At 41.0% G+C, this 23,644-nt stretch overlaps 1 long non-coding RNA gene and 1 other non-coding gene across 2 annotated transcripts; both read left to right on the top strand.

Moving 5' to 3' along the window:
- Nucleotides 1-13,349: 13,349 nt before the first annotated feature.
- LOC120266158 lies at nucleotides 13,350-13,456 on the top strand. The gene has a single exon (XR_005538001.1). It is a non-coding gene; the product is annotated as a small nucleolar RNA R71 (small nucleolar RNA).
- A 3,213-nt stretch (nucleotides 13,457-16,669) lies between these two features.
- Nucleotides 16,670-18,226, top strand: LOC120265861. The gene is made up of 3 exons (XR_005537776.1): nucleotides 16,670-16,947; nucleotides 17,096-17,160; nucleotides 18,190-18,226. It is a non-coding gene; the product is annotated as an uncharacterized LOC120265861 (long non-coding RNA).
- Nucleotides 18,227-23,644: the final 5,418 nt, after the last annotated feature.

Below are 23,644 nucleotides of genomic sequence, written 5' to 3'. Positions count from 1 at the left end.
TTTCACCCAAATCATACCTTTGTGTCTGATAAGTGCTTGTGTGTTAAGAATGCGAAGTGTTCTTTCCTTACAATGAGCATTACTTTTATCAAGTTTAAGCGCTAGTACCTGTGTATTTGTGTTTTTATGCGTAGGTAGGGTTGTGAAGCTATGTTTTGAGAAAAGAAGCCAAAAGTAGATCATGAATGCACTATTTAATTCAATCTTGGAAGAAACAAATGCGAAGACACAAGTTGGGCTCAAAGATACGTGAATGTATGATAATCTCCATGTATTCAAGCAATTACAATCATTTGGAGGGGCACAAGGGTAGTCACATTTGCATATCCTGACTTGTGCATTGATCGTAAGATCTTCACTGTAGTAATTTACTGCAGTAGGTACTATTCACATCCGCAGAAAATCAGAAATTTAGAGAATCCACACGGGCGTGTGGAACTTCCACACACCCGTGTGGAAATTCCACAGGGGTGTGTGGAACATCCACAGGGATGTGTGGATGCCAGATTCCAGCCCTTTAAAAGCAGCGATTCAGCACTGATTTCTCCATCTTTTCCCCTGTCTTTTTTTCCATCTTTCCCCATCATTGGAGGCACCCACGGCTAGGGTTTGGAGAGGCTTTGGCAATGCTTTGGAGAGGCTTATGTAAGGCATTGGAGAGGCTTTGGCAAGGCATCAGAGAGGTTTGACGGCCTTCGACACCACGTTTCCTTTGGAAGAGAGCTATTGGGGGAGCTTTCATCGGCATCGATCCGGCGAGGTGTGCCCTAGGTTTGATGAGGGGACCTTTGAAGAAGACGCGACCGATCCATAAGACCTTAGACACGAACACAAGGGGGATTTAATTCATGGATTGCATCTCTTTGCTTTTGATTTCATTATCTATTGTATTTTGCTTCATGGAGAGCTAAACCCTTAGTGGGTACTTGGATATTTATGAACCCTAGGATATATTCGTTTCATTGAACATTTTTATTATCTTTCAATTAATTGAGTTCCAATTTTGTATGCTTGATTGAGTGAATACTCCCTTAGAGTGACACTAGGGTTGAGAGTTCTTGTTGGTAACCCTTGCGAGCGACTGACAAACCACGAGAGTTAGACAAAGCTAGATTGGAGAGGGTTGAGAGGGTGAGTCGAGAGGTAGCGGATCGTCCCCTTTCTCCTCCGGTGTGATTTATTCTACCTCCATTTTCTCGAGCTCTTTGCGGTCATAGAAGAGTGAATGGGCTAAGGGATGACCTTCCACTGGGGCTTAGTTGCAGAGGCAACGGAGTGAATAGTTGAAGTGATTTTAGTACCTAGGGCTTAATTGTGGGTAGGGACCTTTCACCTGGACCAAAGGGTTAGGTCCACATCTAGGAAGAGGATTTATCACTTGGAATCCCTAGAACTCATTGTGATTCTATACGAGTGCGAGGTTGAGAGGTTATTCAATTTCTCCTCTGTGACATGTATAGAGTAAGGCATGGTTGACCTTAGATTTGGGACCATGTATTAAAGGATCTCCATGACTGATTAATTTATTAGTGAGAAAGAACAATAGAGGGTTTTGCACTTGAAGCGATTGTCCTAGGCGGAACAATATCCGGGTACCCCATTTATCGTCGATTGCCTCCCCTATCTTTTACTTGCGCCTCCTTTATCTTTTCTTATTTTCATTTGCATTGAGTTTGTTTTCACATCACCATCAACATATTTTCATTCTAGTTAAATAGCAATGTTGGTGGTTCTAGGCACTATTCCCAGTGGATTCGACTACCCTCTCACCTGGGTATTATTACTTCGACACTCGTGCACTTGCAGTTGATATGCATATTCGGTCGTGTCAATGTCCTCCATGGCTCTATCATGCAATGCAAAGCAAATAATAGTCAATTAAACACAAAATGGGCGTCCATTCTTATCAAAATACATGCTAGAAGTATAAAATTCATATACTAAAATATGTATATTTAGACACTTATCACTTTTTCTTTTGTCAGCTTCTTACTTTGTTTTAAACCTATATTTGGTAGACTAGATAATGCCACCCCAAAGAATACGACCCTCTCGTGCTTGCGTAAGAGTTTTATTACTTGATGACCCATGTACTTGCGGATATCATCAGACTACCCTATGATCAAAATGCATTCTATGAAGTCTTTCTAGAGAAAGCGTATATTTGAAGGATAGATAAATCTTCTCTCAAAGAAATTACCTTAATCCCATATGAAATATAATAGAAATCACTTCCTGAAGTTACTCCCTACATTTTCATGATACATGGAATTCTATGCCAACTCACTCAAAGGGATCACGGAGGAGAAATCTCTACTCCGAAGTGCCCTATTTCTAGGTGGACTGGTGATAACCTTCAATTGCAACTTCTCTGTACTAGTTGGATCTTTCGATTCATCACACTAATAAATGAATCATGCATTCATTGTATTCACAATAATAGAATCCAAAATAATATAAATGCGTAATTGAATTCAACATCAATAGATTGCAATTAAACATTCAACTAAACCATATTCAAAACTATAACCAATGTTAATGAAAATGTAAACCCTAGGTTCCCTCTACTCCCAAACAGCAATAAGTTAGTTCACCATTAAAGGATAACACTCATACAATCCACTAGTGACAAAAGAAGTGAATGGAAATATGATAACCTCATTTTCTCTCTTTGTCCCTTGAGATACCGATGTACTATCTTCCTATCTTCCACAAACGCCGCCAAGAGTGTTCCTCGACAGCTCTAATGGTGTCCTAGATGGTGGATAAGGCTCTTCCCCTTACTATATTGTTGGACAAATCCTTGAGAAAATCCTATTATTTCTCCCTTTGCTTGGCCATCAACAGATTACCCAAAATACCCTCAATAGAATGTTTTACACCTAACCACTTACAGGCTACTTACGAGCATAAGAACCAGGCTATAAGAAACTGGAAATGATAGGTCTTGATAAGTGCTTGTGTATAAGTATTACTAAGTATACTTCTCTTACATTGACCAACATTTTAACTAATTTATGGCTGATTCATGTGTATTTGTGTTCTCTTGTTCATTTACGGTTGTGGAGACAAGTTTGGAAGAAAGAAAGCAAAAATAGGTTATAGATGCAATTATTGAGGAAACTCTTAGACCAAACAAGGATCAAGGCATAAGTTGTGCTCATAGACATGTGGGTGTGTGCCAACCTCCAATTTGTTCAAGTGAATACACAAATTGGAAAGGCACAAAGGTAGTCACACTCATATGTTCTGACTTGTGTAACATTGTCAAGAGCTCTGTCAATAGACATGATTTACCGCATAGATGTGTGCCCAAGCATGCGTCCTCGATGAAGAAATTGAAGTCGGGAGTACTGTTGCGAAAGTATTGTAGAAGTTTAATGTAGTGATAAGTTCTTGTGTATTAGTAAAGCGAAGTATTCTTTTTTTTACGGTGAGCATTACTTTTATTAGATTTTACCGCTAATACATTTGTATTTGTGAACTTTCATGCATAAAGGGTTGTGGAGACAAATAATGAAAGAAAGAAGTAAAAGTAGATTGTGATTGTACTTTGTTGATGAAGTCTTGGAGTGAACAAATGTGAAGACACAAGCTGTGATTAAAGACATGTGAATGTGTGCCAATCTCCATGCGCATTTGGAAATTACCCACGCCGACAGAAATTCAGATTTCCAGAAATCCACACGGGCATTTGGAAATTACCCACGCCCGTGTGCATGTCTGATTCCAGCCCTTTATAAAGCCGTGACTTGTACCGATTTGGGGACCCATCTTTCATCCTTCATCCTTATTTCCATCTTTTCTCCAGCTTTTGAAAGGCTTGCGGCTAGGGTTTAGAGGGGCTTTGGCAAGGCTTTGGGAGTGGTTCTACCGCTTTGACACCGCGTTTCTCTTGGAAAATAGTTATTGAGGGAGTTTTTGTCAGCACCGATCCGGTGAGGTGTGCCCTAGGCTTGGAAAGAGGACCTTTGGAAAAGACGAGGCTACTCCACAAGACCATCGATATGAATATTGAGGGGGTTTCCTTACGGATTACATGTTTTTACTTTTGATTTCATTATTGATTGTATCTTGCTCCATGGAGAGCTAAACCCCCCTAGTGCGTACTTGGACTTGTAGATCCTAGGATGTTATTATTCTATTGACCTTTTATTATGCTTTCCTTAATTAATGTCTTTAATTGAGTTCTAATCTTGAATGCTTGTTGAATGGTTTCTCCCTTATAGTGACACTAGGGTTGGGAGTCCATCTTGGTAGCTTTTGTGGATGAGTGACACACCATGAGGGTTGGACAATGCTAGCTTGGAGAGGGTTGAGAGGGTGAGTTGAGAGTTAGCATTGCGTCCCTTTCCCCTCCGGTGTTATTAATCCTACCTCCATGATCCCAGAAACCTTTGCGGTCACAATAGAGTGAAGTGCTAAGAGAGGAACTCAACTGGGGCTTAGTTGCTCAAGCAATAGAGTGAAGCGTTGAAGTAATACTTATTATCTGGGGCTTAATTATGACTAGGGATCTTTCTCCTCAACCAAAGGGTTAGATTTATATATAGGAATAGGGTCTATCACTTGGAATCCCTAGAGCTTCTTACAACTTTAAACAGTGTGAGGTGTTGAGACTGAGCGATTTCTTCGCGGGGACATAGTGTAGAGTTAGTCGCTGTGTATTTTAGGATCTCCATGACTCGTTAAGCATCAGTTAGGAGACATAATAGTTAGTAATGCACTTGAAACAATAGCCCTAGGGGAAGCAATGTTCGAGTGCCCCATTTTCTATCGATTGCCTTTTCCCTCATTTTATCGTGCCTCTCTTTCTTATTATCTTTAGTCTTGTTCACATTAATTTTACCCACACTATTATTGTTTTATCTTCACTTAGTTAAGTAGCAATCGTTGTGTTTTTATTCACCATTCCCTACGGATACGATAACCCACTCATTTGGGATTTATTACTTCGACAAACCCATGCACTTGTGGGTCACACGCAAGGGGAATTGTTATGTAGCAAAATCACAGTAGTAAAATTACTATAGATGTTATTGTTCACAAAGTGCAGGAAATGAGAAGCATAGAAATCCACATGTCCGTGTGGAATTTCTAAAGGGGCATGTGGATGCCCGATTTCAGCCCTTTAAATACCACTTCACAAGTTTGTTTTGGAGATCTTCTTTCTATCTTTTACCTATCTTTTGGGGAGAGCGCGTCTAGTGTTTTGATAGGTTTTTGCTATGATTTGAGAGCGTTCTTATGGCATTTGACACCAATTTTCTTTATAGGAGTAGTTTTGGTTGAGCTTCTGACGACTTTGTTTCGGCAGGATGTGCCCTAGGCTTGACAGAGGAGTCTTTAGAAAAGATGAGGCGGCTCTTAAAGACCATCGACATAGACAACAAGGGGGTTATCTCTACCGATTACTTGCACTTATTTCTTATTTTATCTTTGATTTTGTATTGCTCCATAGAGAGCTAAACCCTATTGGGTGCTTGGACAGTTAAACCTTTGGATGATTTTGTTTCATTGACTTCTATTATGTTTCCTTTAATTAATGTTTTAATTAAGTTTCAATCTTGTGTGTTTATTAATTTGATTTTCCCTTAGAGTGACACTAGGGTTGAGAATCTATTTAGGCAATCCTTTTGAATTAGTGACACTTCATTAGGGTTAGACTTAGTAAGGTTGAAGAGGGTTGAGAGGGTGAGTCGAGAGGTAGCCAAACGTCCCCTTTCCCTTCTGACGTGATTTATCCTACCTCCATATTCCATGACTTTTTTGCGATCATGATAGAGTGAAGTGCTAAGAGACTTTCTACAAAGGGGATTAGTTGCATGAGTAATAGAGTGAAGTGTTGAGTTATCCTTAGTTCTAGGGCTTAATTATGATTAGGGATCTTTCGCCTGGACCAAAGGGTTATATCAAATTAGGGAATATGGTTTATCATTTGGACTCCCTAAAACCTTAAGCAGTCCGACACACTATGAGGTGTTGAGAGTATCCATTTTCATTGGGGCATAGTGTAGAGGGCTAGTCACGGTTGACCTTTGGTTTCGGACCGTGTGTCTTTGGATCTCCACAACTCATTAAACTTCAATTAGTAGCCATAATATTAGTTTTGCACTTGAAACAATAGTTCTATTGTAAGCATTGTCCGCGTACCCCATTTTACTATCGATTACTTCTCTTTATTCCTCTTGTATTTTTTTTCATTTTTTATTCTATTTTCATTAATCATTTGAATCACAATCACAAATTGGTTTTCACTCTAGCAAAATAGCAATACTTCATGTTTCTGAACAACTATTCCTTAAGGATTCGACAACCCACTCACCGGGATATTTTATTACTTTGATGACCCGAGCACTTGCGTTACACACACGCAAGGGATGTGTCAAGTCTCATAAAACTCTTCTATCTTAGTGTTATGGTATAACTTACGGTGTAAACACTGGACCGTAAAATTCTCAAGATAACACTTATAACCTCCTTTACGGGTGACAACAGTCCTTACGTATTACCCGAAAGTGAATGGGTTTGTCGAAGTAGCAAATCCCAGGTGAGTGGGGTATCGTATCCATAGGGAGTAGGGAATAAAAATACTAAGATTGCTACTTAACCAAATGAAGACGAACAATGATTATGTTGATGAAATGTAATATAAACAGAAATAAAAGAAACAAGAATGAGATGCACAAATAAGTGAGAGGAAAGGCAATTGATAGAAGTGGGGTACTCAGACAATGCTCCCCCTAGACTAATGTTTCAAGTGCAAGACTAACTATTATGTCTCGTAATTGATGTTTAATGAGTCTTGGACATCCTTGAATACACAGCCCTAAACGCCATGTGCTAAAGTCACTTCAATACTTCACTTTATTGCTCGCGCAACTAAGCCCAGTGGAGTTCATCCCTTAGCCCTTCACTCTACTATGACCACAAAGAACTCTTGGAACGTGGAAGTAGGATAAATCACATCGGAATGGAAAGGGGACGCTCTGCTACCTCTCAACTCTCTCCAACCTAGCTTTGTCTAACCATCATGGTGTGTCACTAATCCACAAAGGTTACCAAGATAGTCTCTCAACCCTAGTGTCACTCTAAGGGATAAATCATTCAATAAGCATTCAAGATTAGAACTCAATTAGAGACATTAATTAAGGAAAACATAACAAAAGGTCAATGAAACAAAAACATCCTAGCGTTTACAAAATGCAAGTACCCACTAAAGGGTTTAGCTCTCCATGAAGCAAGATACAATCAATGATGAAATCGAAAGTAAAAACAAGTAATCCATAGGAAAACCCCCTCGGTAGTCATGTCGACGGTCTTGTGGAGTAGCCTCGTCTTCTCCAAAGGTCCCTTTGTCCGACCTATGGCACACCAAGCCGGATAGATGCCAATGAAAGCTCCCCAATAACCTTCTTCCAAGTGAAGCACGATGTCAAATCTGTAGAACTAGTCCAATGACTTGCCAAAAGCCTATCTAAATCTTAGCTGACTACCTCCCAAAAGATGGAGAAAAGTTGGAGACAAGGATGAAAGATTCCCCCAAAATCGGGCTGAACCTCAGCTTAAATAGAGCTGGAATCTGGCATCCACACGCCCATATGGAATTTTCACACGGGCCTGTGAAATTTCCACATAGAAATGGGGAATTTCCACAGGCCCGAGTTGATTTTCTGGAAACCTGATTTTCGGCCGACTGTGAACAGTAACTGCTACAATGTATTGCTGCGGTACTCCGCCAAAACACTCCTAATTCTACACTTTTTATCAAGGTAACATAAACGGGCACACTTTTATGCCGTAGATCACAACTCTTTTTCAATCAAAGGGTTCATTGGTTAAGATCTTGCTACCAATACACAAGTCAGGATACACAAATGTGACTGCCTTTGTGCCACTCCAAGTCATTGTAATGATTTGAATACATGGAGCTTAGCACATATTCACATATCTTAGAGCCCCACTTGTGTCTTCGCGTTTGTTCCTTCCAAGATTCCACCAAATAGTGCGTTTACGATCTACTTTTGGCTTTTTTTCTTAATACTTGGCTTCACAACCCTACATTCGCAAAGATCAAAAAGTACACATTTATTAGCGCTTAAACCTGATAAAATTAATGCTCATCATAAAGAAAGAACACTTCGCATTCTTAACACACAAGCACTTATCAAACTCCCCCACACTTAAGCTTTTGCTTGTCCTCAAGCAAAAATAAAACATTGAAGCATAGAAGAAGGAAAAATTGAAAATGCTTGGCCTCAGGTTCACCAAAGAATGCAAGGAGAGTATTCTACAAGAAAGGGAACTTTTAACACTAAATATGAAAAATCAATGCTCTAGCTAAAAACTTGTATTAAAAAGGAAAACAAATCCCGACATTGTGTAAGTGTTTGCAAACTCACTCGAGTCAACCCGAAGTATACTCCTCAAAGTTCTAAGTACAAGGGCTTATTTATCTACAAGCATAACAAAACAAAAGGATGCTAGTAGCTTCACACATCCTCTAAGGTTTGCCCTTTTCGAAGCGGCCGTTAAGGTGGCTTTCACACTTATGAGGTGGTAGCTCTTTCTACCGGGGTGGTAGCTTTTACTCATCCCACGAGATAGCTCTTTCTCTCATTAGGGTAGAACTAGTATTTAACTTATGAGAGTAGCTTTATACTTTATAGATGGTAGCTCTGTCCACCCTCAGTGCACAACTAAATAATCTATTTTTTCTTTCTTTTCGTTTTCAATTTTTTTTTCAGCAAAATAGAATAAGAAACAAAACTAATTAGTCACTTAAACATCGAACTTGAGTTTCCAAAAGAGTTTCATGAGTGAGTGGTGAACAAATATTAATCGGGCAAAAAATTCCTAGAAAATTCAAGTAAAAACTAGAGCTTGAGAACATTCAATATTTAAACTTCTCCTAAACTCAAGAATACAAACATTGCAACTAAGGTGAACCACCATTGGTTATGTGATCATGTATGTCAATCAAAACTTATGTAAAAGACATGTGCAAAGTGAACTACCTCCACACTTAAGATGTACATTGCCCTCAATGTATACATCCAAGCACAATAGAAATTATAGCAATCAAGCAAATATGTGGGAGTGGGAAATTGAAACAATACTCCCCTAACTCCTAATATTGCGTTTGATGGAGCTAAATCCTTGGGAGTAAAGTTCCAATGGGTTATGAAGTACACACGGCCCACATTTGCCGTGTCCATGACTAGTTCTCAATTCCCATACTGACAAAACCATCTGCACGCATACACAAGGGGATCCAGTAAAGCTTAATAAACAAAAAAACTTATGTATATAAAGATAAGGAAATGAAATACAACTCGAGACAAAAATAAAAGATAAACTCAGTATACAAGTCAAAAAGATAGTACTGAAACTGAAAGATGAAAAATATAAACACAAAGTAAAGCAAAGACGCATCAAGTATCGATGTCCTCTGTGATCGGCTCTGCTGCTCCAGCTAAATCAAATGGTGCCGGTGGATCAACTGTGCCGAGATGGGTGATGGTGGTGCTGGAGATGCCGAAGGGGTCTGAGGTCTCATAACGAACGGTGACGTCTCATCTCGCTCTAATAACTGTTGTAGAATTGCAAGACGGGACATCACCTCCGCGTGGTTCGTGGACTGCAGTACACGAACCTCATTCAAATCACTCTAGAGTACTCCCACAGCACTCTCGAGCCTCTCCAAATGATCATGGACTCGAGGTGGAGAGAAAATGTGCACTGGAGGTAGCCCCTGTGCTGAGGGAGGCACATCTGCATCCATCGGCATAGGCTGAGGCTTGGGGGCCAGCTGAGGATCCTCTGTAGTATCATCTCCTCCCTCTGCTATGTCTGGGGTAGGTGTAACCAATATATACACCCCAGGACTATGTCTGGGCACCAATCCCATCAATCTCAATGTCTCAATGTTCATGGGGCAGGTATAATCACCTTATCGGCCCCCGAATCTTGTCCAGTAGACCCATCCCCAAGATGAGTCTCGTGATGTATGGGCTTGACAAAAGCACTCCTACCATGGTGTACTATCCCTGATGCCTTATGTACTCAACTACAATGTATCCCAGATGGATCAGTATGCTCGGAATCATCGAATAGAGATGTAGAAGCTCTAGCCAGCTCAAGATGCCGATATTGTCACCACGACCGTTCATCGACATGCTTATGATGTCATGCAAGTATCGATATGCAGGTGAGAAAAGCATGTGGCCTTAGACACCCCTGGCTCATACTGGCCCAGACCGCATAACACTCCATACGCTCTCTGCAGGGTCAAGTTGCCAGGATAATCTGTCGGCAACTAAGAGTACTCATCAGTACATTTGAATGCCTCCTCATACAATCCGAATCGGATCAAAAAGTGTGTCACGCTCATGCTGTAGTGATCCCCCAATGCTCTAAACTGTATAACATTGACACTATTGAATCTATCATAAGAACGGTCAAACTAGAATGATGATAGCACCTCGAGGGTAAGTGTATGGATGGCAGGCTCTCTAATCGTCAGTAACTATCTCCAACCTCCCACCGAGACGAGATCCTCTAACTTAACCACCAAATAATCTCCCTGCTGTATATCTCGCAATATGCTCGTATCTTGGAAGTGAGTCTGTCCGAACCTAAGCCTCGGTAATCGCTCAAACCAAACCTGGTGCTTTGGAATAGCAAACTCTATGCACTTGGTCTCAAGGGATTGATGTCTGAGATGTTTGCCAGTAGCAATCTTTGACCTAGGTGCCATATCTGCAACAATTAAAATGAAATCGATTGAATTGGCTCCCAAGATTATTGTTGTAGAAATCTACACGGTCGTGTGGAAATTTCACACGCACCTATGGATCCACGGGGCGTGAAAACCACCCCGCCGCACTCTAAAACTGCAAAAATAAATCTTAGAATCATTTCTAAACTCTTTCTAATAATATAATAACCATCTAATTGTAGAAATGAAGCAACATTACCATTCTAATTGAATAAAATCAAATATGATGAGGGAAAGAGAGAATTAAGGGTTATTGACGAGATGAAGTTAAAAACTTTGAATTCTGCTGAAAAACTCGAGTAAACCTCTCTAAATCAACAATGCAAGGTCAGGAGAAGTGTTAGAAATGTTATCAGAGTAACTTGGAGTATGACAATGAAGAAGAAGGATAGGATTTTAAAGAAAACCCATAGCTCTTGCATTTCTATACATTCACATGGGCTTATGGAAATTATCCACGCCCATGTGACTCCACAGGAGAGACCACAGGGGCAAACAGACACCCTTGTGTGCTCTTGGGATAACACTCAACCCTTCTAAATGCAACCACACGGGCGTGCAAAAATTTCACATGACCGTGTGCCCAACCCAATGGGGCAGACGCACACCCCTGTGGCTTCTCTGTCCATCCGAGAAAAATCTCTTAGTGTTTCACAAGCTCTTATGGAAATTCCACACCAGAGTGATCCTTCACAGACCAGCTCACAGGGGCACTCGCACGTCCTTGTGTATTCTCGTGATGGAAGAGAGCTCTTCTGCAGAGATCCACATGGGAGTGAGGAAATTACCCACGCCCGTGTGTTTTTCACAGGGACATCCACAGGGGCGTCTCCTCACTCACTTCATCTTCCAGAGCATCTTTCTTCACGATCCTCGGAGTAAATAGTACCTTCTCCTCTAGACCAAGTATCATCTGCTCTTCGTTCTCCATTTCTTGGTCTAGCAACCCGTTGTACAGGTCTGGATTTAGCATTTCCTACACATATTCATCAATTAGTTCATTGGTACTGTTAGGAAAATAAAGAGTATCATCAAAGTCAAGAGAATGTCACATGGCTTCGGCGAGGCGGTATGTGAGCTTTTCATCTCCAACCCTCAGTGTCCACTCCCTGCCATCCATGTTGATAAGTGCCTTGGAAGTGCGTATGAATGACCTCCCAAGTATCAAAGGAACATCTACATCCTCATCGATATCCAACATTATGAACTCTACAAGAAATATGTACTTGTCCACCTTGACAAGTACATCTTCAATGATGCCCCTCAGATGTCTCACCGTTGAGTCTGCCAATTGTAATGTCATCCGAGTGGGCTAAGGCTCTCCCAAGCCCAACTTTTGAAAGAACGAGTATGGAATGACCTTAATACTAACCCTGAATCCGCCAATACCATCTCTTCACCCAAAATTGCCAATGTTGCATAGAATCACAAAACTTTCGAGGTCTTTCTTCTTGTTCGGCATATCGTTTTGCAACACCGTCAAATAAGAGACATCTAAAATCAACGATACACTCCCTTCCAACTTCCTCTTGTTTTTCAAAAGATCTTTCAAGAACTTGGCATACTGAGGCATTTGAGATAACGCCTTCACAAAAAGGAATGTTGATGTGCAATTGCTTGAATAGACCCAAGAACTTCTAGTATTGTCGATCATTTTGGTCGTGCTTAAATCTTGAAGGATACCCTGATTCTTGGCTTTTTAAGGTGGGGTGCCACCTCTTTCTCTTTGTTAGCTCTCTCCTCAACCTCCATGACCTCGGGTGCTTCAACATTGGTCTTCTCACTTGGAAGCCTGCCCTCAACCTCATGACCACTTCTTAAAGTGATTGCCTTCACATGTTCTCTCGGATTAGTCTCGATATTACTTGGCAAGCTTCCTTGTGGTCTCTCCGATAGAGACTTTGTGATTTGCCCCACTTGATTTTCTAGATTGTGCAATGTAGCAGTATGGTTGCGAAGTGTAGCATCGAGCGATTGTAATCGTGTATCCGAAGATTGCACAAATCTAGTAAAGGCTTTCTCTAAGTCGGTCATCCGGGTTACCAAGCCTGAAACTCTATTCTCCATGTTCGGGGCTTGTTCTTGTTCAAAACCCGGTGGTACTATGGTATCTTTCTACCCTTGGTTACTCCATGAGAAATTGGGTTGGTTCTTCCACCCTTGGTTGTAGGTGTTGCTATAAGGAATACCTTGTATCCTTCCCGAATTGCCCTCAAAGTCTACTTGTTCAATCGTGGCTGAAGTAGTAATTAAAATAGGACAATCATACGTCATATGTGAACCCCCTCAACCATCATAATTAGTGATCGCGGCCACCCTCGGCGAAGTCAATGTATTCAATTTCTTGCTCAATACCTCTACTTCGGCTGCTAAGGATGTAATCGCATCAATTTCATAGAGTCCAGCTACTTTCTTCTTTGCCCTTGCATTCCATTGGTAGCTATTCATGGCCATTTCCTCTACCAACTATTGGGCTTCTTCAGGGGTATTGTTCCCCATTGTACCTACTGCGATGACATTACTTGGATTCAACCCGTTGTAAAAAGTCTGAATTATCATCTATTCGGTGAAACCATGTTGTGGACACTTCCGCAAGAAATCCTTAAATCACTCCCATGTCTTAAACAAGGATTCAAGCTCCATCTGAACAAACAATGATATTTCATTATGAAGTTTCACCGATTTCTCAGGATGGAAGTACCTTGCAAGAAAATCTTTGACCATTTCATTCCATGTCGTGATAGATGCTCGTGGTAAAGAATATAGCCACTTCTTTGCTTTGCCTTTTAGAGAGAATGGGAAAGCCCTCAATCTTATAACATCATCCGTAACTAAGCCCAGCGGAGTTCATCCCTTAGCTTTCACTCTACTATGACCGCAAAGAACTCTTGGAACGTGGAGGTAGGATAAATCACATCATAAGGGAAAGGGGACGCTCCACTACCTCTCGACTCACCCTCTCGACCCTCTCCAACCTTGCTTTATCTAACCCTCATAGTGTGTCACTAAACCACAAAGATTATGAAGATGGTCTCTCAACCCTAGTGTCACTCTAACGGAGAAATCATTCAATAAGCATTCAAGATTAGAACTCAATTAGAGACATCAATTAAGGAAAGTATAATAAAAGGTCAATAAAAAAAACATCCTAGGGTTTACAAAATCTAAGTACCCACTAAGGGTTTAGCTCTCCATAGAGCAAGATACAATCAATAATGAAATCGAAAGCAAAAACAAGTAATCCATAGGAAAAACCCCTCGGTAGTCGTGTTAATGGTCTTGTGGAATAGCCTCGTCTTCTCCAAAGGTCCCCTTGTCCGGCCTAGGGCACACCTCACCGGATCGATGCCGATGAAAGCTCCCCCAATAACCTTCTTCCAAAATGAAGCGCGGTGTTGAATCCATAGAACTACTCCAAAGACTTGCCAAAAGCCTCTCTATATCCTAGCCGATAGCCTCCCAAAAGATGGAGAAAAGTTGGAGAGAGGGATGAAAGATTCCCCCAAAATCGGGTTGAACTACGGGTTAAATACTTCTGGAATAGGGCATCCACACGCCCATGCGGATTCTCTGGAAACCTGATTTTTGACCGGCTATGAGCAGTAACTACTACATTTATTGCTATAGTGATTTTCTACACTAACCTGCTACAGTACTCTGCCAAAACACTCCCAATTCCATAATTTTCATTAAGGCAACATAAGGAGGCACACGTTTATGCAATAGATCGCAACTCTTCATCAATTAAAGGCTTCATTGGTGAAGATCTTGCTATCAATGCAAAAGTTCGGATAAGCAAATGCTATTGCCTTCGTGTCCCTCCAACTCATTGTAATGACTTGAATACATGGAGGTTGGCACACACCCACGTATCTTAGAGCCCCACTTGTGACTTCGCTTTTGTTTCTTCCAAGATTCCACCAAATAGTGCGTTCACGATCTACTTTTGGCTTCTTTTCTTAATATTTAACTTCACAACCCTACATGCACAAAAGAATAAAAATACACATGTATTAGTGCTTAAACCTGATAAAAGTAATGCTCATCGTAAAGAAAGAACACTTCGCATTCTTAACACACCAGCACTTATCAACGGGTTATTATTACTCCTTGCATGCTCCTCCTTACGGCCATAAGCATGCCCATAAGGTTCTCTTAATGAAGCTTACGGCTATAAGTCTGACCATAAGGGGGCATAAGTTTTTCTATTTCTTTTATTCCCTTATTTATTATGTTGAGAGGACTCCATCTTTTTCGCTTTACCTTGAAATTGCTTCTTTCAGCTTTTTCCTCTCTTAATGCATTGTTTGTAACCTAAAATCACAGTTTTCACCATGTTTAACATCATCTCCCAAATAAACACCCTAATACATGCCAATTAAGTGTACAAAATAGCATAAAATCATGTTCAATTATACACCTATCTCTCAAGCAGTGAGGATTCCTTTCCAAATTGAAGGCTCACATGAAAACTTGCTAAATTATGCCAACAAGATATAGAAAATTCAAAACTCATCTTTCCGAAAAGGAGATCATCCATCTTATTTCAAGTGTTGGCTCTCCCACTACTTATCTCAGTCAAGGCAGTTCAAAGTTTTCTAAGGCATGTGAGTTTTTACAGAAGGTTCATCAAAGACTTTTCATAGATTGTTAGACCTCTTACCAAGTTTTTATTGAAAGATACGCCATTTGATTTCAATAAAGATTGCATACCAACGTTCAAAATTTTAACGGATAAACTTGTGCAGGTGCCGATCAGGATTGCTCCAAACTAGGGTTTACCATTTGAGTTAATGTGTGACGCTAGTGACTTTACAGTTGGAGCGGCATTAGGCCAGCAAAAGGACAAGCACTTCCATCCAATATATTACGCTAGCAAAACCTTGAACGATGCACAAGAGAACTACATAACAACTGAGAAGGAATTGCTAGCTGTAGTGTTCACATTCGATAAGTTTCGACCATATCTTGTGTTATTAAAAGCAGTGGTCTACACTGATCACTCTATAGGGAATAGTTGCATGTGTGTACCATAAGTGTACTGGTTGTTGAAGTAATAATGTACCCCGGTGAGTGGGAAGTTGTTGTATCCATAGGGAATAGTTGTTAGGAAGCAAGTAGGGATGCTTTTTAGCTATTGAGTGAACCAATTTGCCATTTGGGTGAACAATATCAATGCAAATAAAAAAAAAAGAAAAGAGAAAGGAAAATGCAATAGGGAATAAGGAGAGGTAATCGATAGAAAGATGGGGGTACCCTGGACATTGCTTATCCTAGGACTATTGTTTCAAGTGCAAGACTAATCATTATGCCTCCTAACTGATATTTAACATGTCGTGGAAATCCAAAAACACATGGTCCTAAACCTAAGGTCAAATGTGACTAACCCTCCACTACGCCCGAGTGGAAAAAAATGCTCTCGACGCTTCACACTGTGTAAGGTTGCTTAAAGTTCTAGGGACTCCAAGTGATAAACCCTTATTCCCTAATATAGATCTAACTATTTGGTCCAAGTCAAAGACCCTAGTCAAGATTAAGCCTTAGCACTGAGGACTACTTCAACAATTCACTCTATTGCTTGCATAACTAAACCCTAGTGGAGTTTGTCTCTTAGTACATCACTCAATCATGACCATAAAGAACCCTTGGAACGTGGAGGTAGGATAAACACATCGAAAGAGAAAGGGGACATTTCTCTACCTCTGGCTCACCCTCTCGACCCTCTCCAACCTTGCTTTGTCTAACCCTGATGAAGTGTCACTCATTCACAAGGATTACTAAGATAGATATTCAACCCTAGTGTCACTCTAAGGGAAAATCAATTCAACAACCATTCATGGTTGAAACTCAATTAGAACATCAATTAAAGAAACATAATAAGAGTGTGGACCCCATCCTCTTAATTAATTTTAAATTACTTTTAGTTAAATCTATCTACTTATTTATATTTTAAAAGGAGACCCTTATCTTATCCCAGCCTCCCGGATCTGATTTATCGTTCCGTAACACCCGAGCGAGGATCCTCACGCGATATTTGTTTTGGTTTAAAAATTAAAGGAGAGTAGAAAACCGGAGGAAACCCTATCTCTTCTCGTGTCGTGTGGTGACCTTGGCGGCAGGCTCTTGATATTTTGTTCCTCGTTGAATTTTGTGACGAAAGATCCAAGGTAGGTGCTTGAATTTTATTGTGGTTGTGAGATCTTACTTATTCTCATCCTTAGTTTTCACCCTATAGACTACCTTAAGGAATTTGATATGTGTTCACCAACCTTTGTGTTTATTCATTCTTTTATGCACATGATTTATGTTTGTTAGGGCATCCTTCGAGTGCTTGATTTTGGATAATCTGATTTGGAGTCTTGGAGTTGTGAGACATTTAGGTAAGTAACCACATATAAATTATACTATGTATATAGACTTTTTGAAACTTGTTAAATTTGTGAAAATATGTATTTTTATTTATTTATTTTGGATAATTAGATTTCTGTATATTATTCAAATTATATTTATATAATTAATACTATTTTTCGAATTATTTTAATTTATTTTAATATTTCAAAATTGATGATCTTCTTTTGAATTTGAAATGTTTACAATGCTGCAAATGAAATCCCTGATTTTATTTAAATTTTTGAATTTCAAGATAATTCATTTAAATTCGAATTTCTTCTTTTTTCTTTTTAAAAATTTCATATCTTCCGAAATTTTACATACATGTTGAATTATAATTATTTAAAATTTCTTAATTTTGGAAATTTGTTTAAATTGTGAATAATTCTTGGGTTTAAGTCCAGATGATGTATTATGTATTATTTATTTTGAATTTCAGGTATTTATTTAATTTTTGATTAAAGAGTATTATTATTTTTAATATATGTTCATGTTTGTATTCTATTAACTGGTGTATTTTGATATGACAAAAAAATGGGATCATGTTACTTTTGTACTTTGCTTGTTTTGAATATTGTTAGTTCATCGTTTTGTGAACAAGGTACTTTGATATAGAAATTAGTCCCCAACTAACTTTGCAATAACCCTGTCACTGGGGGTTAAACACTGACCGTGTCGACACGTATTTTGTTCTAGAAACTATAGTTTCCCACTGCTTGCCGTCGGTGCAGAATATCGGCCTTTGTTAATTTTGGCTCGGGTCACCGAGGGTAAGAATATGACTTTTGTTTTGTCTCGGGTCACCGAGGGTAAATATATGAATTTTGTGATTTGTTTTGGGCAATAGTTGTTTGGGGGACCTATATGCTAAATTTTTGACATCTATGTTATGTGAATTAAACTTATGGTTGGTTTTTGCAAATCATTAAATCATGATTTTTGATAAGTGATCCCTATATTTTTAGTGGGTGCTTACTGGGCTGTCAAGCTCATAAATTTTGTTGTTATTTTTCTTTCAGATCAGGAGTAGAGGTCAGTGACGGATAGCTTAGCAGGATCGTTGGGCCACCGTCAATCTTCTTAGCATGTAATAAGTCCCGTTTGTTGTGGGCATAGTTTTTATTTGATTAAATTTGTAGCAACTGTGCAAGACACTTAGTTATTTCTTTTAGTGCTGAACTCCATTCTTGTTTCTAGCCTTTGCTCTCTGTTAGACTTTTTGTGATTTGTTGAGAATGTTTTGAGGCCTCACATGCCCACTCGGGCCTCGACCATGGTGGAGTGTGCTAGTTTGTCGATCACTCGGGCCTGGGGAGCCGTGTTCGGGCGTGACAAATTTAGTGGTATCGAGAGTTCTCGATTAATCTTGATCCTAGTATTCACGATAGACCTTCCCGATTTAGACCTCTAGGGATGACTTATGTGTTAGCTTTTACATTCTCTAGAGTTAGTTAAACTTTTAGAGTCTTGTCTGATTTTTGATTGGGTTTGCTCAGTAATGGCACCCTCGTGAGAGCCGCCAAGAGGAGTGTTGGAGAGTTGTTTGGGCTGCATCGACTACGCAAATGCCCCCACTCGAGTAGGGACTGGAAGGGTTGATAGAGACGAAGCTATGATGGAGTTGGTTCGAGAAGTGGTAGGGATGGTGCGTGACCAGAGACGGCAACATGCGCAGCTGACCACCCCCACTCACCGCCGCCTCCTCCCGCCTCCGCCTACTCCCTGTGAGCTAAGGAGAAGACTATTATGGAATTCAAAAAGATCCGTCCGTTACTGCTTGAGGGCACTACCAATCGATGATGTGGAGGTTTGGGTAGAAGAAATGGAGAAAAGCTTTTTATGTTGATGAAGTGTAATGAAGAAGAAAAAGCTTAGGTTCGGAGTGTACATGCTCAAGGGACCCCGAGAACCACTCGGGTACAGAGGAGAACTTCGCGATTCGTCGGGTGAAAGGAGTTTGAATCTTGGGAGCAGCTGAGGAAAGCCCTTTTCTGTAAATACTTCACCAGAGACAAGATGGTGCAGTTTGAGAGAAAATTCATTAACTTGACGCAGGGGAGTATGTCCGCTGATGAGTATGAGATGGAATTCACAGTGCTTCTAGGTATGCTCCGGGTTGGTTGATGATGATCGAGCGTGGCTCGACGCTTTGAGGAGGCTTGCGCAGCACATATTCTGAGGGGTTTAGCCGCTTTACACCCCGACCAGCCTATGCAGTAGGTGGTAGGCCGCTAAGTCATTGGACAATCGCTTTGGGGTGACACCAGTGGATCAAAGCAGAAGATTTCAGAAGAAGAGAGATAGAAGTTTTGACAACAAGGGAGACCGTAATACGGGAATGGAGGAAGATCCAAGTCCGATGTGGGTCGAATAAGTCTCAAGCAGTCGTGAGCCGCCACTCGAGATCCCGAGGGATTGCCACCGCTTCTTCTAGCCTCGCCGGAAGAAATGCTCTCACTTGTGGTGGTGCGATGACTCTAAGGATTGCAGGCGGGTTACTGAGGGCATGTTACGTGTGTGGCGACCCTCGAGCACCATATTGCCGAGTGTCCACAGTATGCGCCTTCGAGCACAAAGATCCTCTACAGTTCAAAATTCTAGGCATGAACCAACAACTAAACCCTCGTGGGTTCCGTGGGTCAGTGCGGGAGAAAGGGAGATGGTCGCTGAGCAACCCTCATCCTCAACTCGAAAGATAAAAGTTGGAAGGCCGAAGACACAAGGACGAGTTTATGCATTGACTCGTGGAGGATGCTCATGCCTCAAATGCAGTAGGTGTCGTATATTATCGCTTTATTCCGATATGCCTCATGTCTTGTTTGATTCGGAGCTACACATTCGCTTTATCTCGCCCGCTTTTATTCTGAGCATGTTTTTGCTCGTTACTACTTTTTGAGTATGATTTGTGTGTTGCTACCCCAGTGGGAGTTGATATTGTTCTTAGTAGAGCATGTGAGAACTGTCCCATTATTGTTGCTGTCATGAGTTGCTAGCTGTCTTCATGTTATGGGTATGATCGACTATGATATCATTTTGGGAATGGATTTTCCGTCTAGATTTCATGCTCAGTAGTTGATTGTTACGCATAAAAAGGGTAGTGTTTAAAATCCCTCGGGTGAAACCGAGTTCACCTTTCTGTGGAAATGAGTCCTGTGTCACTGCCTCAGGTGATTTCCGCTACAAGCTCCGAAATTACTCTGGAGTGGGTGCTTTCGGGGTTTCTTGCAACATCGTGGAAGTTTCGAATCAAGGGCCAGTGTTAGAGGGATATCTCGGTGGTCGGAGAGTTTTTACGATGTTTTTCTCGAGGATCTTCCCCGCTTGCCACTGCATGAGAAGTGGATTTTGGTATTGATTTGATTCCGGGAGCGAGCCACATATCTAAGGCTCCTTACAGGATGGCACCTACAGAACTTAAGGAGTTAAAGAAGCAACTCTGAGGAAAGCTACTTGAGAAAAGGTTTTAGTCGCCCCGTGTTTCTCCGTGGACGCCTCAGTTTGTTCGTGAAGAAGAAGGATGGCGATGCGATTATGCATCGACCACCGAGAGTTGAACAAGGTGACGGAAAAGAATCGATATCCATTGCCTCGGATCGATGACCTTTTTGATCAATTCACGGGGTTCTCGGGTGTTTTCCAAAAATTGATCTCGTGTCGGGATATCACCGCCAAGATCAAGGCGGGGATGTGTCAAGTCCGCGATTTCGGACTCGTTATGGGCATTATGAGTTTCTTGTAACGCCTTTCGGGTCGACGAATGCCCCTACTTTTTATGGATCCGATGAATAGAACATTTAAACCTTTCTTGGATAGGTTCGTAGTGGTTTTATTGATGATATTCTGGTATATTCAAGAGTCGGGAAGAGCATGAAGAGCACTTGAGTGATTGTGTTAGGCATCTTGAGAGAGAAGAAACTGCTTACAAATTCTCTAAGTGTGAGTTCCGTTGACGAGGGTAGCTTCCTTGGTCATGTGATAACTAAGGATGGGATTGCTGATCCCAAGAAGATAGAAGCTCGTTGTTGAGTGGAAGAGACCCACGAATGTGGCGAGATTCTGCAGCTTCACAGTTAGCCGGTTATTATAGACTAGTTTGTGGAAGGGTTTTCGGGTGTTGGCGGCACCATTGACCAAACTCACTAGGAAAGGAGCAAGTTTTCAGTGGTCGATCATGCAGAACAAAGTTTCCAAGAGGTTGAAACACCGGTTGGTGTCTCTGCACTCTATTCTCACACTTCCATCTCTCGTGAAGGGTTTACCATTTATAGTCGATGCTTGTAAACCGGGTCTTGGGTGTGTATTGATGCGAATGGTCATGTGGTGGCTTATGCTTCTAGACAGTTGAAACCATTTGAGGTGAACTATCCCACCATGATCCGGAGTTAGTCATGTGATTTTTGCCCTCGAAGATATGGAGGCATTACTTGTATGGGGAGACTTCGTGAGGTGTTTACTGATCACAAGAGCCTTTCATACATTTTCACACGTAAGGAGCTCAATATGAGACAGGAGGAGATCGTTGGAGTTATTGAAAAGACTATGATTCGACCATCGCCTATCATCCCCGAAAGGCAAATGTGGTAGCCGATGCCCTTAGTAGGAAATCTTCGAAGAGCTGCTACATTAATCATCCCTGAAGCCTATCTTGGAGGATTTGGGGACTAATGGACCTACAAGTGGTGTTAAAGGACACCGCGTGTATTTGCGCGTGTTTAGTGGTGAGACCTACTCTATCCGAGAGGATTAAAGCAAAGACAAGAAGTGGATGGTTATCTCAGTAAGATTCGGCAAGAAGTGGAAAGGGCACCCAAGTTCAGCTTTTTAGAATTCATGAAGATGGCTCGGTAAGATTCGGGTGATCGGATTTGTGTTCCAAATAATTCGAATTGAAAAAGGAAAATCATGGAGGAAGCTCATTATACCAACTACTCACAGATCCTGAAGCACCAAATGTACAAGGATTTCAAGGATATCTTTTGGTGGAACAACATGAAGAGAGATGTCGTGCGTTCAGTAGCGATGCTTGACCCGTCGGCAGGTCAAGGTGGAGCATCGGGAAGCCGGGACTTCGCACCTCTTCCTATTCCCCGAGTGGAAGTGGGAGAACATTGCTATGATTTTTGTGTTCGGGTTTCCTCGAACCGAAAGAAAGGCTTCAGACAGGTGTGGGTGGTAGTGAGACAGTGACCAAGTCTCGCCACTCTTCATTTCGTCAGATCGGGTCATGACTTTAGAGAAGTTAGTCGAGTTGTACATTGATCGTAGTGAGACTTCATGGTGTTCCCTCGCATTATTGTGTCTCGATCGATACGCGGTTCGTGGCACACTTCTGGAGGAGTCTACATAAGGCTTTAGGAACCAAATTGACGTTCAGCATAGCTTTTCATCCACAAACTGATGGGCAGATGCAGAGAACAAATTCGGATTCGGAGGATATGCTACGAGCTTTGTATGCTTGATTTTTGGGCCTTCTTGGGATCGACATTTGCCATTGATAGAGTTTTCTTATAATAATAGCTTATCGGGTCAAGTATTCAAATGGCTCCTTATGAGGCAATCGTATGTGCGAGATGTAGGTCACCTATTTGTTGGGATGATGTGGGAGAACGTAAAATTGTTAGCCAGTAGATTGTGCAATTGACAGCGGAGAAAGTTCGTCTTATCGTAGATCGTCTCATGAAAGCAGTCTCGAGAGCAGTGAAAAAGTTATCCGAGATAATGAAGAAGAAACTTAGAGTTCCGTGGGCGATCATGTGTTCTTAAGAGTAGCTCCCACTAAAGGAGTTATTCGCTTTTGGTATGAGAGGAAGCCTCACCTCGGTTTATTGGTCCGCTTTGAGATCTTAGAACGCATTGGAGAGGTGGCATATCGACTTGCATTACCACCTTCATTGTCTCGGGTACATGATGTGTTCCATGTTTCTATGCTGAAGAAGTTCATTCCGAATCCTGACCATGTGATACGCTCCCGACTTTGAGCTTAGCAATGATTTGACGTATGAGGAGCGATCTTATAAAGATTGTGGATTTTAAGGAGCAAACATTGAGAAGGCGGGTCATTTCTTATGTCAAAGTTCAGTGAGCAATCATTCGAGCGTGAAGCAACTTGGGAGTTAGAATCGAGATAAAGAGAGATATCCGAGATGCTTTATGATATTGCGTAAGAGTTTAGAGGACTAAACTCCTTTAGGAGGGAGGAGTTTGTGGACCCCATCCTCTTAATTAATTTTAAATTACTTTTAGTTAAATCTATCTACTTATTTATATTTTAAAAGGAGACCCTTTATCTTATCCCGTACCTCCTGATCCGATTTATCGTTCGTAACACCCCGAGCGAGGATCCTCACGCGATATTTGTTTTTGGTTTAAAAATTAAAGGAGAGTAGAAACCGGAGGAAACCCTATCTCTTCTCGCTATGGTCGTGGTGACCTTTACGCGATGCTCTTGATATTTTGTTCCTCGTTGAATTTTTG

Source organism: Dioscorea cayenensis, chromosome 7, assembly GCF_009730915.1.
Source record: "Dioscorea cayenensis subsp. rotundata cultivar TDr96_F1 chromosome 7, TDr96_F1_v2_PseudoChromosome.rev07_lg8_w22 25.fasta, whole genome shotgun sequence".
Classification (NCBI taxonomy): domain Eukaryota; kingdom Viridiplantae; phylum Streptophyta; class Magnoliopsida; order Dioscoreales; family Dioscoreaceae; genus Dioscorea; species Dioscorea cayenensis.
This window is presented reverse-complemented; position numbering and strand designations above follow the sequence as displayed.